Source organism: Clarias gariepinus, chromosome 17 (genome assembly GCF_024256425.1).
Source record: "Clarias gariepinus isolate MV-2021 ecotype Netherlands chromosome 17, CGAR_prim_01v2, whole genome shotgun sequence".
Lineage (NCBI taxonomy): Eukaryota > Metazoa > Chordata > Actinopteri > Siluriformes > Clariidae > Clarias > Clarias gariepinus.
The window spans coordinates 15547501-15565113 of record NC_071116.1 but is presented as its reverse complement, the minus strand read 5'-3'; the positions used below and the strand labels follow the sequence as shown (position 1 = coordinate 15565113).

The following is a 17613-nucleotide window of genomic DNA, read 5'->3' as shown; positions in this document are numbered from 1 at the left end:
ATAGTCAGTTTCTCTGAGAGTAGTTTAAGCTGTATTCTATACTTTCAGTAGATCTATGGAGAGTCAATTAAATGATTGGAACATCCCCAGACTCAGTTAAGATGTTTTTATTGGTTGAGAAAGCAACCAGGTTCATACGAAAGTTTATAAGGTTATTCATAATCATTATTTATTATAGTTCATAACCAATAGTTTATATTGTAACATATAAAGTCAAAATAATCTTGCCCCCCTGAATTGCCCACAGCAACCCAACATACAGTTACCAATTGCTTGTATAGCATTTATTAATTATAAATTCTCTATTTGGCTGTTAAATTTTCCTGATCAGCAGAAAGCAAGAGAGAGAGGAGGAGAGCTTGAGAGAGAGAGAGAGAGAGAGAGAGAGAGAGAGAGAGAGATGTGAAAGATCGTATGTTTTTCATGTTCTTTTTTTTAAAAAAGAAATCATGTTATTTACTATTAATTGTAATATTGGTGTAAATCAAAATGCAGTTTACATATTTAATAATACAATATAAATAAAATAATACAATAATATAAATAACACAATAATAATGACTATTAATATCAGGACACTAGACATTTTGATTAGGGGTGTTGAGCACTTACCCCCCCTCAGGAATTATAGTCATTTATATACAGACCCCCCAAAATAATGAAATGAACTAATATAATTACAAACATAATGACTGCCTTTAATATTTGGATATGGAAAGGTTAATACCACACTTTTTTAACTAAAGCAGAAAGTGTAGACTTTCCTTTGAGTATTTCATTTCAAATTCAATGTGGTAGTGTACAGAGGGCACAAGCTAAATCAAACTTATTTTTGTTCAGAAATGTATAGATCTGACTTTAAATATGAGACTGAAAGGGATGTTGAGACCTGCAGAGGAACTGTACCACAGCTCAGGGATTTACTGCACTGATTTGCTTTTTTATAACTAATAAAAAAGTTTTTGATTGTAGATTCAGACTTTTGGATGTTACCGGATCTCTCTCTCTCTCTCTCTCTCTCTCTGAAGGTCTCACGCTGACAGGTGGTGGTGATGCACCTAGATCAGTTCCAGTAAAGGACCAGCGCAGCCCAGAGCTCTGCTCTAGCTTACAGTGGATCTTTTTGATTTGTGCTTCCTCATTGTGGGCAGCAAAGTGCTGAACCTAAGCTTCTGTGTTTTGACTGAGTCAGTCTTTCTCTTACTTTCTCTCTCTAATTTGCTCCTTTTCCCTCCCTCCCTATCTTTGCCACTACAGTAGGAGCAGTTTTGCCAAAGCAGCACTCTTTTTCAAAGGTTCTGTTTGTGCCTTAAAAACAAGAATATATTTTTACCATGTTACTATTCTGTATTGTTTAATTGTAATCAAAAACAGCCATTGTTTTGTATTTTCCCATTTAGGGTTTGTAGAATCACCAAAACAACTTCCCTAACTTCTCCTGCTATGGATTAATTTAATTAAATACAGCTATTAAATCAGCACATATACTGTACAGGTGGTGCAGACGCTAACTAAAATCACATGGCTGGGTACAATTGTGGTGATTTCATGAATATTTCAGAATGGGTATATCCACTGTGCAAGCTCAGGTGAACCCTGTGTGAAAAATGTTTCTTTTGTTACCGTTTACAGCCTGTGGGGACAGGGAGGGAAATCAGGACGGAGATTAAGACTGTATTGGCCTTGAGGCAGAACCTCCACTCCTGTCTACCTGAATAATGCTACCCTAACATCTCATTTCACAAACTATCTTTTCTTTACTTGGCAGCTCATTTAAGACCAATAATTAAAAAATATATCACTATTTGACAAATTTAAGCCATCGATTTGGTCATGTTGCTAAATTTTGCACACTCATTTTAATCTGTTTTTATATTAGTGCTAGTGGTCAAAATGTGAACTGCAGGAAGCATGTTTTCCCTTGTTTTCTTTGAATCTTGTTCATCAAAATGAACAAATCTTTTTTGAGTCATTTAGTTCATTGTGTTCTTTTGATAAGATTTAATGAAATAAAATGTTGCATTTTCAATAAACAGACCCCCAATGCGTCTACATACACACATGAGTAGCTCACCTCTCATATCTTCTAGTCTGAGTCGTTCATTCTTTTAAATCTACTGCACTGTATAGCGTCTATGGGAGTCACGTGACAAAAGCACGAAGAGTAGAAGAGTCATTGAGAAAGAATCACTCAATTCTGTTTCCTGTACATAACCTACCAAGGTTTTTTCGATGATTTGCGCATGTGTGCCCAGTAGAAAATGAACGAATCACTCTCCGAGACTACTCGTTAAAGTTAAAAGTTCGAAAAGAACGAATCATTTATGAACGACCAATTACTAAGCAGCAACAGAAAGCAGACAGACAAATTAATGAGAGGGTTGTCGGGGTCCTGTTTGTTATGCCAAAATGGACTAGCTGGAGGCTGTTAATACCTTATTCAAGCCCAAATAATTAGGTGTAAATTTCATACTTGCAAGAGCAAGTGTGTATGATATGCATAACTATTACTTATAAACAATATATTGCGAATAGAGAAACTAGGGAGGAGATAAAAGGGGGACTACAATGTAAATGATGCTAGTCTGTCAAAAATGCATCTGTATACCAGTAAAAAAAAAGGGATATGTGTCTTCTGGTTCCAATACCCAACTTTTCTGCTCTAGTTTCAGGTTTTAGACTAAAAAACTCTCAACCCTGGATAATGCAATTAGTTTTGCTTTGTGCTTTGGGCAAGCACACCCACTGTATTAAAATCAGTTGTCTAAAATAGTTTACAGCCAAAACATTAGATATGTCCAAAACATACTTCCAGACTATATCCTGGAAAACTGTATTTTTGTCAACACTTTACTGCTTTTTATGGGTTTACTATACAACTTCACTAGACAGTAGGTTCTGGCATAAATCAAGTGTAATAGCTTCTTGACTTGATTTCATCTGCGGCTGTGTTGTTATTGATGCTATCCTGACCCACCAAAATCTGTCGTCATGGACCACTGCTTCTAACTGACCAAATTTCTCACAGTGAATTCTCCTCTACTCACAGCAGCAATCAGAATGCTGTTTATTATGATGTATTTCTGCAGATCAGAATGCATTGTGAGAGGCAGACAGCGACAAGGAGAGAAAAGATGAGTATGAAATAAGCAATCATCACAGAGCTTACTCCCCAATCTCATGCTGGCTCTGTTTTCTCCTTGGCTTTTGCTCTCAGTGCACCCTATTGATTAGACAGCTTTTTAGTTCCTATAGTGAGTCTTCCATACCTGCCCCGGTGCACCCTACTCTCGTTCCCAATTCAATTCCCCACAAAACTGCAGAGATTATCTGTACCGTAATGGATTATTTTCCAAATAAGGTTCGGCTTGTGCTGTATTATCGCTTGTTTAATATTTCAGTGCCGTGTCCAACCCCACCGCTGCTGTTTTCTGTATTGATTTATTTGGCATACCTATACAATCCCCCATAGAGGGAGACAATATATTATAGAATTTAATACCTTTCAAGCTCCTCATTTCACTTGAGACTTTCATTTTGCAAGACTGGTGGATCCATCATATGCAAGCTTACCATATGGGAGATTCCGGAGATAACATTACTACTGAGGGACAGAAAGGGTGTGGAGGGGGACGACACTCTACCAATGAAGCAGGAGGGAGAGATAAGAGCAGCAACAAAAAACAAAACAAAAGAGGAATGGGGAAAAGAATAGTGAGGAGAAAGAGCCATGCACAGGATATTATGTCATTTATCTTTTACTGTAAACATGCCAACAAACAAGCAAACAGCTTCAGGAAGTCAGAGGCATCACTTCCTATTCCTTCTTCATCAACACGTATAAACATTGGCTTGTAAAAATCACGCAAACACTCACACAGTCCAGCATCCTGTCTCAGCCTGAGATGTGCCATCTGGGTGCTGATAATGTAGCCTGAAGGCCATCGGTCACCCAGAACTGCACTGTCCATCCTGCATCCTGTTTCCACACACATGTAAGGCTCATCATAGCTCAACAAGACAGATGCTTCGGAGTAGCATAAAGAACCACTGCATATCTGTGGGCCTTATTGTTTACGGAAAGCACATGGGTGCATTGAATGAATGCAAATGCTAGAATCACTGCTGTCACCTTTTAATCCAAACTAAATTTATGACAAATGCAATTCTAATGATAACAATCTAACAAATTGTTTTTAATGCAGCTACAACCACCAGCCTTATGCTTTCTGTTACACTTATCATTTCTGCATTTCCTCCACAGGGTTTGCAAGTACAGGACATCGTACCTGTAAACTGTGAGCCAATGTAAGTGAGTGAAAGTTGTTGTTGCTGTTGTTGTTATTGCGTATTTTAAAAGCTTTGCCTACTGTAACATTAATCTCAGAGTATCTGGTGATGCAAAACCAAGACACTGAAATCTCCCTATACTAATCTGTGACATTTAAAGGTCCTATATTTTAATATTTCTTCAAAAAAATGTCCCAAAGTGCAAGCCCAAAGTGAGTTAATGCTCCAGCTAAAATACACCTCACAAAAAGGTATTTTAGATGTCTCAGTCTCATTTTATTTTACTCTTTCTCCAAATGTGACATTTCAGTGCCTATGTAAATGCGCTAATGGCTCGCCAAGTCCAGTCAGAGAACAGCAAACCTGAGAAACAAGCTGGGAGAGGATATCTTCTTATATGAGATCTCATCAGGGGGAAATTTTAATTGGCTTGCTTTAGCCCTGGCAAGTCCAAAAATTGAAAAGGACAGAAAATAGTGAATGTTTTTTTTTTCTTTTTCTTACATTTCCAGTTTGTATACACACACACACACACACACACACACACACACACACACACACACAAGATCAACCTGTGTGTCTAAAAATGTAATTTTACATAAAAGGTGTCCTTTAATTTAGTTCAGCAGGACTGGAGCTAGTTATCTGTTTCAGCTACAGTAGAAAGGTGGTGGGGACATTTTATTTTAAGTTCCGTTTGTTATTTATATTCATATTTGTATTGATATCAAGGTACACCAAGTTTTCAGGCATATAAACCATAAAAAGTATTATTTTTTATGATCAGATATGTTAAAGCATATTTTAACACAGTCCTGTTAAATACTCAGTTGTGATAGTTTCTGTGACAGCACAGCACTGGTTGTAGTTTCATATAAACTGTAAGGTTTATATGAATGTATTTACGCTAATATATTATTGTTTCTATGTTAACAAATTTGTATGGTGGATGCTATCAATAAACAGAACACATAAATGTATTATCCTTAATATTTAGAAACTTTCTGTAAATACAGTACATATTGTTCAAATTAGGGTATTGTATCAGTGGGATGTGAAGATTATTTTTGTCCATAACAGAAATATATTTCTTTGTTTTGCAGTTTCTTGTATGTCCTTATACTAACAAAGAAACAAAAAGGGCTATTCAATGGAATAAAAGTTTACAGATATAATGTAAATGATACCTATAGCTAACTTTCTTAGTGGTTGTTCTGCAACATTAACCATAGATATAAATGAATAAAATCAATATTATGTCATTTTTAATAAAGGCTACTGGATGCAGTGCTGGTCCCAAGCCCGGAAAAAAGGAGAGGGTTGCATCAGGAACGGCATCCGGCGTAAAACCTGTGCCAGGGTTGTATCCGCTGTGGCGACCCCTTGCCGAGAGCAGCCGAAAGACCAACAACGACAATGTCATTTTTAATAAATAATAATAAAAAAATAATAATAATGTTAGCAGATTGCAGGCTTATAAGAAGAACAAAATGTGCTGGTATTAGAAAATTATCACTGATGCAGCCCCTTATAATGCACTAACTACTGTAAATTGTTTAGGGAAACTGGTAAGAAAATTATGAAAGTGGTAATGGTAGTGGTAAATTTTTATAACCAATGTGACATTTTATCTTTAAATAGCTCTATTAAAAAAAAATTTAAATAGAAAAAAATACCAGTTATATTAACTTGTATCATCTATATCATCGCACCTAACATGATATGAAAAGCAATTCTTAGCACAACAACAGAAATATTTACTATTGCCCAGGCATATTAAGTTAGACATACAGTACATGCAAATCCCTGAGGTGTAAAATTTGTTAATACTTATGATCTGATAAACACAATTTGCGGGCATGTCCTTACTCCATCTTCTGTCCTTGATAGAGATTTAAGCTTTCTTATGATTGATTTGTGCAATAAAGTGTCAGCAAGTAATTCAATTTGGAAAAGAAATAAATAATTTCACTGCTGTTTTCAAATTGTGTCTCTTGATATTCAATCTGAGGGTGTACAGTATTTGTGATAATGAGGAAATGATGCATCTTGAAAATGTTTGTCAATGTTAAATCCACTCCTTACTTGCTCCTTATATCAGTTACTGTATATTACATTAGATATTTTCTTCCATCATATATTTATTACCATACTGTAGTACAAGTGACATCAATGTTAAATACAAATAATTTTCTTTAAAGTTTTTGTGCCAGCTTTAGCTGCTCTGAGTATACACTACATTGCATTGAACAGAGAAACTAAATAATTCATAGTATTTCTTTCAATTTTAATAGATTTAAAATATTCAATGATTCATGTTATGCTGAATAATAAAAATCTGTTCATAAAAGAACTCATAAAACAAAAAGCCTTGAGCAAATACGTACAAGGCAAGACCTTATTGCTTATTAAAGATCTTGCAGCCAGCTTTAAAACAATGGAAGACAAATGCAATTAAAGTTTTTTTCCCCCCTCACACTAATTATATTTCCTTTTGCAGTGGTATGACAGAATTTGTAACCATTTCATGTTCAGGGAGGAAAGGTGATAAGTCTGTTTTCATTATCAAACCAGCACCAATTAAATTCTACTATGACTCATAGCTTATGCTTTTTGAGAAAAAGTCATCTAAAACAACTCTGAGTTAATTCGAATTATCTTTAAGGTCAAGTGGTAGAAGTTTCTAATTGATTTGTGTAGCTGGAGGATTAAACATTTTAACATCTGCGAGTTGCAAGTTATGTTATTCTAATTAGGCAAATTAAGCTTCAGCTAATTTGCTCATAGACTCACACATACTGTAGATACACATACTATAGATGCACACACGAGATCAGAGTGTTAACACACATCTTAAGATGATAGTATGGGTAATAATACATTAGAGTTCCTCCACTGACACCTCTCCTGTGCTTCCTGTATACCGCAGAAATACTGTACACAAGTAACAGAGCATAGATCATAAATAATGCAAACCAAGCACACAGACAGGAATAGACAAACAACCAGAAACTACTCCTTCTTATAGAATTCCACGCTCTCATATCTCATACACGTAATTACTCATCAAGTATCTGGCAATATGCTTTTCCGATGTGCAGTACGAGGCAGGCTTTGATTCCTTTGAGCCATGTGTACGAGCAAAGTGCAGGGTAAATTGCAGTCATCTCTGCCCCTGAACTGCTCCACTCACTGCAGGCACACTGCAGACTGGGAAATGGATCCGCAACATGGCTGCTAACCAGTCCACCATAAAAAATATTCTGAACAATGAAATCTGAAGCCAACCCAGATTCTAGTTAGATTGCTTAAGTTGAGTATAAATAACATATTAATACACAAAGGGGAAAAAGGTAATCTATAACTTATTCATACTATTATGCATTTATTGTGTTAACATTGAAATTTTAAATTCTCAAGATCTATTCCTTTCAAAATGACACACTGTACGTTTCTAAGGAATAATTCCAAGAGGAAAATTGAACTTCTTGGTTTTCCTGTGCCTATTTAGATTATTAATCAGATTATTCGATTATCAAGTCATCCTGCAAAAATTGCCATTTGCCTTTAAGATGAACATGAAGTTATCAATGTGACAAAACAAACAAACATGCTACATTAAACCACCACACTTGCCATCTCGGAAAAACTTGCCTCTTTTTTCAATTGGCCAACTTATAAAATAACGCCTATTTCTAGTGTGTATGCATTCATCTTCGGTAAGTGATTGATCCTGGTCAAGGGTTGATGTGAGAACACTGAATCACATGCCAGTCTATTGCAGGACCCCACATATTCACACTCACACTTCCATTCATGTCCACACCTAGGGGATGTGATTAGAAGTTTTAATCATTTTAGTGACTCTGTTCTTTGAATCTCGTTCATCAAAAGTCATTTAGTTCATTTCGTTTGTTTGCTCAGAAATAAAATAAAATGTTACATTTTCAATGAACAGACCCCCAATACATCTACATAAACACATTTTGGCTATAGTTCCAGTAATTAAAATATTACACTACAGCTAAGGACATATAATAAACAGAATGAGTAGCTCACCTCCCATATCTTCTGGTCCGAGTCGTTCGTTCTTTTGAATCTATTGCACTGTCTATGGGAGTCACGTGACAAAAGAGCGAACAGTTCGGACCTAAGACTCGAAGGTAACTAGTCATTTCTGTTTCCCGTACATAACCTAGGGAGGTCTGCGCATGCGCGCCCAGTAAAAATAAAAAAATAAAAATGAACGAATCACTCTCAGAGACTACTCGTTCTTCTGAGTCATGTTAAAGACCCATTCAAAAAGAATGAATCGTTCATGAACGACCTTTACTAACCAGATACCTGAAACTCTAAATCAGAAAACTTATTTCTAGTAGTCAAGCAACACTTTGTGATAGAGAACTCTAGGAATTAAATTTGTGATATCAATTTATTACAATTGTCATGCTTAACTTTAATTATACAACAGTCTGCAGTACTGGAGAGAGAAGCTACATGCCAAAACCCACATTCAACCAGTTATGGAAGCACTTTTAGCAAGAAAACATATCAGATAATTTTATGTCATCCTACACAACACTTGGTCTCCTTAGTAACTGCTTCTAAGTCGTTCCTAATAGCCTCTGAACCAATTCATGTTTTGTCCACAGCTAACGCCAACTACAGAACCAAGCTAGCTTGTTTCTAACACAAGGCTGAATCCCAAATCCCTCTCTAACCACTGATGAGGGGCACTACGTGGTGTGCAGAACAAATGACTGTAAACCCTAGAACACTAGCTTTCCATTTAACGCTATTTGGGACGCAATCCCAGAAGCCTGAAGTTCATCTAACTGACGTTCTAAAGCAGATTAAATTGAAATGTAAGGAAACATTTATAAGATTTACAGGACTGTCCAGCGCCTCAGTGGTTTATTCTCCTCACCCTTTGGCGTCACGGTAAGAATTTAACACTTAAAAAAAAAAAAAAAAAAGACTTTTTAGTCGGTAGCTATCTGTCAGTCACTAGCTCAGGGCTGGTTCCTCCAGTCGCAGAAGGATACGTGGTGCTGGTGATAAACTGATTAAATGAACTAACAAATTATAATCTGTTGATAATAAATGGCTTTTTGCACAATTGTTGATTAAAAGCAATGTCACACTCAAGGTTATGCTGTTATGCTTCACTACAGTTCTTCTGTGATACTGCTTAAATATGGACCCATAATCTGCAAGAACTCACAAAGTTCTTTATGGTTATAAACCGAGGCTGCTTTAGCAGCTTTATTTTTCCTCACAAAGTGATTTATGAGGAACTAAACAGCTTATGATTATTATAAATCCGCTCTAACATTATCTTTGGCACAAACAGCTTTGTGTTACTGTCCTACTGAATACTAAACGACAAAAAAACAATCTGATTTATACCTCTCATAAAATAAAAAAATCATATATTTTTTTGTTCTTAAATGATTCCCAAACACACTATAAAAAAAAGGAGTAACCAGTGATTTTTCCAGGACCTAATCGTAGCTCCGCAACATACTGTATAATCATTTAATCCAGTGTTTAAAAGCATAGAATGGTCATGCACCATCTACCACAGCTACTGACCTTTTGATTGAGTATGCTTGTACTTTGTACTGGACTACAGCTAGAACAGGATGTTGTGTGTGTGTGTGAAGGCTGCGTCTGGTAAGAAGTCAGTCGAAAAATGGTGCAAACCACAAATTAGCAGGTTTTGTAAAAGTAAAACGGTCCAAGAGTTGCTGAGGAAGGGGGGAAGGAGCAGGAAGGAGATTCGGACAGGGGTTGGAGTGAAGTTGTGTGTAGCAGCGTTTTTCCTGTCTGTGAGACAGACTCTGCGGGAGATGTAGACCATGAAAATGAAGCAATTAACAAGATAATTTAATAACTTGTTATACAGAGTGGTTTAAATGGTATGGTTTGTATGTGTTTTAAACGTTGGTGTTTGCTATGTATGCACAAGCACACAGCCACATTACACACACACACAAACATGCATACATGTGCAGACCCAGGGGAAACCTGATCTCAGGATCAATAACTGTTGGAGGGGAGAAATCAATAGGATCCAATGAGGGTGTAAGGGAAAAAAACGCCACGCTAATAGAGAATTCAGTAGGTCATAGACTCATTAACAAACATAGGAAGGAAAAAGAAATAGTCAGACCCAGAATAAGAAATAACAGAGACTCTAGAGGACTGCTAATGACTGTTACACTTATCCTTTAACAATTAGGAGACCACAGAGCAGAACGCCTGTGGATATTAAACTAAGAACAAAGTACATCCTTTTCTGCTTTTCTGCTTTCCTTGCTTAAATAAAGATTTCCCTGTTTTATTTTTGCATCTTAACCATTAATGCTTTCACTTTAGATTTGCTTTCACACCGAATTCTGGGCTTTGTTTTTCTGTGAGTGCCTAAAATGAAGTGGTTATTACTGGGTGTGACAGGAGAGATGGTAAGCGTCATTAATAATTTATCAAATATTACAATACAAATCAATTCAAAATGGCTATAAAAACAGTCTCTAAAATAATAAAAACAATCCATCTGTACATCTCTGTAGACACAAAGATACAATGCTACACATTCGCACAAAGCTACAAAGCAAATCAATCACAATTTGGCTGGCATAGTGACAGTCCACTGAGGATTTGACTGGAATAGAGAATATCTGCATACTGTGTGTGTGTGTGTGTGTGTGTGCGTGCTCATGTGGACATGTGTGTGCCAGCATATTATTAGAGGCTAAATCCCTGGACAAGACAGATTCGAAAAACACAGGGGACTGAACCAGAACCGCCCTCTCACCTGTCAACCCAAATATAAGAGCACACACACACACTGAAACCAACAACCAACAAAACCCCCAAACCACATCCATCAGAATGTATAATAGTGTGCTGACTGGCTCCTAATTGCTCCAGTGTGCTCCTTCTGCCTTCCTTTATACCGCAGTCATCTCTCACAAATTCATTCATTAGATTTGAAGATTAATGTTCGAAAGCATTTGGGACTTGTCTGGCGTACCATCTGAGCTTGTTCCATTCTGTTAATCTTTAGTTGGACGACGCTGATTGTGGTTGTGCTTTTTGACTCGATCACTATTGCATTAGTTTACAAATTAACTGTTGCTGTTACAAAGGATGTTCTTGTTCATCTAAAATGCAGCCTAGTCACTTAACCCATGCATGTTGTGATTACAGCGGTTTGTATATCGTGACCTTTTACAGATCATACTAACAGCTTTAGTGACTGAGATGTGTCATGCAAAAAATACTAATAAACATTAAAATAGAAGAAGTTTCCAATATCCTTTAATTATCATGGGCAAACACATCTGGAGGATAAAGACTGAGCTGCAGTATGTACACAGAAATAAATCTGCCTCTTATCAAAGAACTGAAAACTAGTGATGAATCAAGAACTCATCTTGTAGCATCCTGAAATCCTAAAATGGTATGATATCAACAAAAGCAAGTCATGACATCAACAAATGCAAGTCATAAGTAGGCTTTTAAAAAAAGAACCAGAATAGGTTAAAAAAAAGGAGACTGCTGTACAGATACTTAAAATATTAGTAAGCATGCAAAGCTGAATGCCAAGCTTAATGTAAGCTGTACATACAGGCCTAGTGGGTGGACTGGAAGAAAGGATAATTCCATACTGACATTTGCCTGGGACTGTCACTGAGGATGAGCCTGTTTAACCACCCTCATGCACAAAAAAACGAGTCACATAAAAATGCACAATTGTCCTACTTATCACACATAAGCCAGAACCACTAACGGAGTTGAGGCAAGCATAAGCTCGTTTTTGTTTTGAAGCTTTAGAAGATTACCCACAACTGTGAAACTGAGAGGAAAACTCGTTCAGCACTTTTAATCATTTAATTACCACACAGATAATGATTGACTGGAAATAAAACTATAATTGGCATTGATCTATGTTCAAAAATGCATTCCATGATTAAATAATAAAAAAAGTGTAGCTGTTGCAAAACCACATATTGACACAAGGACAATTGATTTCTTGGTGTGGTAGTGATGCCACCTTATGTTTACATGGTGTAAATGCAATCAGTCAATATGTGTTTTAATAAAAATATTTCATTATATTATAGTATATTATATTATAGTATATTATATTACATATAGGCGGCACGGTGGTGTAGTGGTTAGCACTGTCGACTTGCACCTCCAGGGTCCGGGTTCGATATCCGTCCAGGCTCGATTCCCGTCCCTGTGTGCATGGAGTTTGCATGTTCTCCCCGTGCTTTGTGGGTTTCCTCAAGGGTACTCCGGTTTCCTCCCATAGTCCAAAGATATGCAGGTTAGGCTAATTGGCGTCCCCAAAATTGCCCGTAGTGTGTGAATGTGTGTGTGTGTGTGTGTGTGTATGTGTGCCCTGCAATGGATTGGCACCCTGTCCAGGGTGTACCCTGCCTTGTGCCCTAAGCCTCCTGGGATAGGCTCCCGCCCCCCCCCCCCCCCCCCCCACGTGACCACAGAACCTGAATACAGGATACAGCGGTATAGAAGATGAGTCAGAGTAAGTGATAATATAATATAATATAATATAATATAATATAATATAATATAATATAATATAATTAATAATAGCGAACTAATGAAACAGAAGACTTGTGTTTGACCGCCATCTGGTGGTGATTTTAAAAACAACACGGGTCAGCGCTTTTATCTTTATTTTTGAACAGAGAACATAGGCGACATTAATACGTGTGTTCTCGCCATCTAGTGGCGACATAGTAAAAATGCAATTATATGATTTCCATAAGGTCTCTTTGTTCACTTTATGTATATAAGTCCTTGCCTGATTTTCTCTATTGGAGAAATATTAACGTTGTATTACATAGACTAATTAATAGATTTTTCCCATAAAAGTGACAATGAATCACATGTTTGTATATAGCAGAGGTTTTGTATTTGATATAATTTCTTGCATTACGTATTGATTTTGTTGGGTTAGAGGGCCTAAGTAGGATGTCATTTTACAGCACAGATGTCTCCTTAATGGGTTGTTTTGTTGTTTCTTAATTGTTAAATTATATATAAATAGTGTGATGTGTATTATATCAATATAACATTAATACTATTATTATATTATGATCATATATAACATATAGCAATTAATTTCGTACTTGTTTGTATGCATTTTCTTTGGCTGACTTTAGTGTGTGTGTGTGTGTTTGTGTGTCATCCAGTTTATCCTTGGATGTTTAACATGAAAATGTTCAGTTAGAGACTATTATAATTATAAATACATAGTACAGAAAAAAACAATTAGTTTGCACATTTAAAAAAAAAGACAATTTATATATATAACTATTTATATATATATATATATAACTATTACAATAAATAAAACTAATGGCTACTAAATAACTACATAAAAGATATGATGTAGTCCTTTAAAAATGTATCACAAAATACCAACATTACAAACTGCTTCTCCTGCTTTTGACCACAAGATAGCGCTATAATAACAGAATCTCTATTCTGATTCAAAGATTTGCTCCCAGTGAAGAACCAAATCCTACAGAACTGTTCATTTGACATTGTAACCAAGTTGATCTCATAGGGATGTTTTTTGCACTTTTTCCCCCCCAGATATATAGCGAGTGATCTTTAACACTTCGAATCTCAGGAGGCCGTATGGGGGGTTAATGCTCATCACGTCTCCACGTGTCTCTGTCTGGGCAAATATTCCTAAATGTCAGCCAGCATCACCCACTGTGAAGTGCTTCTATCTGAGTTGAGCTCTGACCCTGATATTTCCTTTCATGTGGGGAGATGTAAAGAGTGATGAGAGACTGAAGTGCCCCTGAAATTCTCTCTCTCTCTCTCTCTCTCTCTCTCTCTCTCTCTCTTTCTCTTTTTCTCTTTCTTTTGTCCATCTCAGTCTGCCCTAATTAAATCTGACTGGCATTGCTACAGGAAGTTCACTAGTGGCATAGCAATAATAATAATAATTTTAAAAAAGGTTTATGTTGATGTGTCTCAATAGTAATAAATATTGATAAAGACTAGCAGTAATAACAGTAATAGTGATACCGTATGAGTTAATAATAAAAAAACATTTAAATATAATTGAAACTAATGTACTTTTGAATCCATAAATCTGATCATTCAGAATGCTTTGATTATTTTGACTGCTCACTTACTTCAAGATGAAAAAAGAGGTTGATGAGGGAGCAAATGTGTATACTGTACTGATAAGGTGCATGTTAGAACAGTAAAAACTTGTTTAGTAGGCATTTCATACATTTAAAGTGACTATGTATCAATAAAGTTTAATATCATTATTTGATCATTAAAATGTCACCACAAAGTACTATACATTCATTGTAATAAATAATACATGCATATAAAATAGTATATTGGTCATACACAGTCCCTGTTTGAGATGGATATATATATATATATATTTTTTTTTTGCTTCTTAAGCTGCACATTGACTTATGAATTATGCAAGCAGGTGCAGATGATAACAGATGCTTATTATAGGTCGGTGATTATTATACTGGTGATACTAAATGCTCAGTGCTTAGAACAGATGAGGAGAAAAGAGGATGATGCTGAGGTTTTAGGTTACATAAACAACTCATTTTTAAATTGTTACTTTAGGAACTTTTTTGTCTTCTTCAGTAAAACATATCATCTAATTTCATAATTTAATTTAATATGAAGAAATGAGGGGTGGCTCATTAGACATTTGCACGGCACTGTAAGTGCTCACTATTTATATAAAATATAAATATAATTATATTATATAATATAACTTAAGAATGCTGCAGCCCAAATTTAACTCTATGGCTCACCCAGACCTTTAATGACATCACTAATTAATACATGAGACTAAGATAATTGAAGAATGATAAAATCCGATGGTTTTGTCTTATTAGTTGTGTTTCCTTCTTAAATGTAAATATTTAATCAAAAACATTATAAACTTTGGAAACACTGCCTTAAAGTTTTTATTTTTAATCTTTTCATACAGAACTTATATTTGTCATAGGGTTTTTACTAACATTTAATTTCTGCCCCAAAAAGAACAACTATTATTTTTTATTATTATTATTACTATATTATACTAGTATTATAAGTAACAAAAATAAGAACCAATATTTTGAAATACAAAGCTCTATGGCTCACATTTAAGTAGTTGAAATATATTATTTAAATAAATCTCTACTAATGTCTGTAGAATGCATTTTACAGAAGAGGTTGCTGCTAGAGAAACTAGTTTTGGGTTAATTTCAAACTTTTTTTCTATTTATATATACTTTAGATTATGCATTTTATTAATGGAAACATTTGCATTGAGCAGGAGTAGGGGATTTTTTTCAGACAGGAATATCACATGGCATCTGTGTGCTGAGGGCTGCTGCTCATCCCTTTCCATGAAATATTCATCATATTTCTGCGTCTATCGTTTTATTAAAATTTGGTATTATCTTTTCCACTTTGAAAGTTAATGGAATGTACTGCACAGCATCTCGGTACAGAATAATTTAATGAAAAATAATTTTCACAATACAGATGAAAAAGAATTTTACTTCTACATTATATATACTGTAACTACAAGTACCCACACATCATGGTCTCAGAGGTCTCTCTTATTATGCTTGCCCTTTTCAGTGCTGATGATAGACTTTGTACTTCGTAGAATCTCTCTCACTCTTTAGCTCTCACATTTTGACACACACGCACACACTAATTGCCTCGGTAAACACTTTGGCATGTAAGCTAATTAAGAATGATCTCGTTTTTCCCTTCAGGTTTAAGAACCAAAACTGTTCAAAACAGAAGTGGCAATGAATGTTTAATAAGTAACAAACAGAAACATACACAGACCTGCAAGACGTGTATAGGCATCTATAGTTTATTGATAAAATGTATGCATTTTGTCAGTTTTTTTCCACATGTTACAGGCCCATGTTTAAGCAAAGAAGTTAGAAATCAATAGATCAACCTGGATCTGTGGATCAATCTAATCTAAACTGTCACACAAACAAAAGGCTAGAAATTTAAAAAAAAAAAATCCCCCTTTTTATGATTAACAGAATTTTAGTTAAACATGATCGGTTGTGTTAAGGTCTGTTGAGAACAACCCTCTTACATGATGCCTAGGCAAATTGTTGCTCTTAAAGCCGGTAAAGGAAACTCAACAAAGTATCATTAATGCATTAATAGATAAACATTACTTGGTTAAAAAAAATTTATCACATTTTGGTGTAAACAATTTTATCATAAAACTACGGGTGTCTGTCTTTTTCTTAGATGTGTATAAAACTAGGATATTGTTTGTATGAAGTACAGTGAATTGCTTTCGTCCCCTGCCATGAATGTCAAATTTCATTTCAATAGTAATGACAGAAGTAGTGTGAGATGACAAGCTTTTAAAGTGCAGGGTTAAAATTCAGTAAGCCATGACACAATGTGTCTTTAACATTTGCATAGGACTGGTATCCTGAATAGAGATAATTGACACACATACTTAGAATACATTTAAAAACTGAAAAATATAAATGTTAATTGGGCCGTTAACCTTAACCAGTAACCCTATACCATGCATAAATGAATAAATTTTAATGTACACAATATGGCTATAAAAAAGTAATGGCAATGGAAATGAACTGAAGTGTGTTCTGTAATGCTTATTTATGAGTGTGAGTAGAAATGATATGAAAAAGAAGAAGAAGAGAAAGATTCAAGAGAAATCCTTGTACATATTTCTTGGAGCCTCTGCATCCTTGTACCAACTATAGACTGGAAGGGGTCTTAGATTAAATGTGGACCCTGTATAATGAAGCTTAGTTACTGAATCTATATAATTAAATGGCAACATTTGTGAGCCTAATATTTCATCATCATAGGCAAACAAATAATTATCATTATAATTTATTTAAATATTTCCTTACATTTTTCTAATCTAGTTTTTTATATATATATATATATATATATATATATATATATATATATATATATATATATATATATATATATATATATAATTTTTATATATATAGACATTTTTATAATCTAGTTTTATATATATATATATATAAAACTAGATTATAAAAATGTCTATATATATAAAAATTTTGTAAAGCTGCTTTGTGACAATGACTTGCTGAAAGCACCATATAAATAAAACTGAATTGAACTGAATTTTAATATGAAGTCTCTTGCCAGTTCAAGTTTTTCCTTTTTACACTGCCCTCTTGTGGCTCAACCCAGAATAGCAGAAAAGATGCGGGAAAGCCACATGAACCTAATTTATTCTTGAGC

The 17613-nt window shown here is 35.1% G+C and overlaps 1 protein-coding gene across 2 annotated transcripts in view; it reads right to left on the bottom strand.

Moving 5' to 3' along the window:
- The window catches only part of robo3 (roundabout, axon guidance receptor, homolog 3 (Drosophila)), a 154187-nt gene that overhangs the window by 117281 nt on the left and 19293 nt on the right, over positions 1 to 17613 (bottom strand). The window lies entirely within an intron of this gene.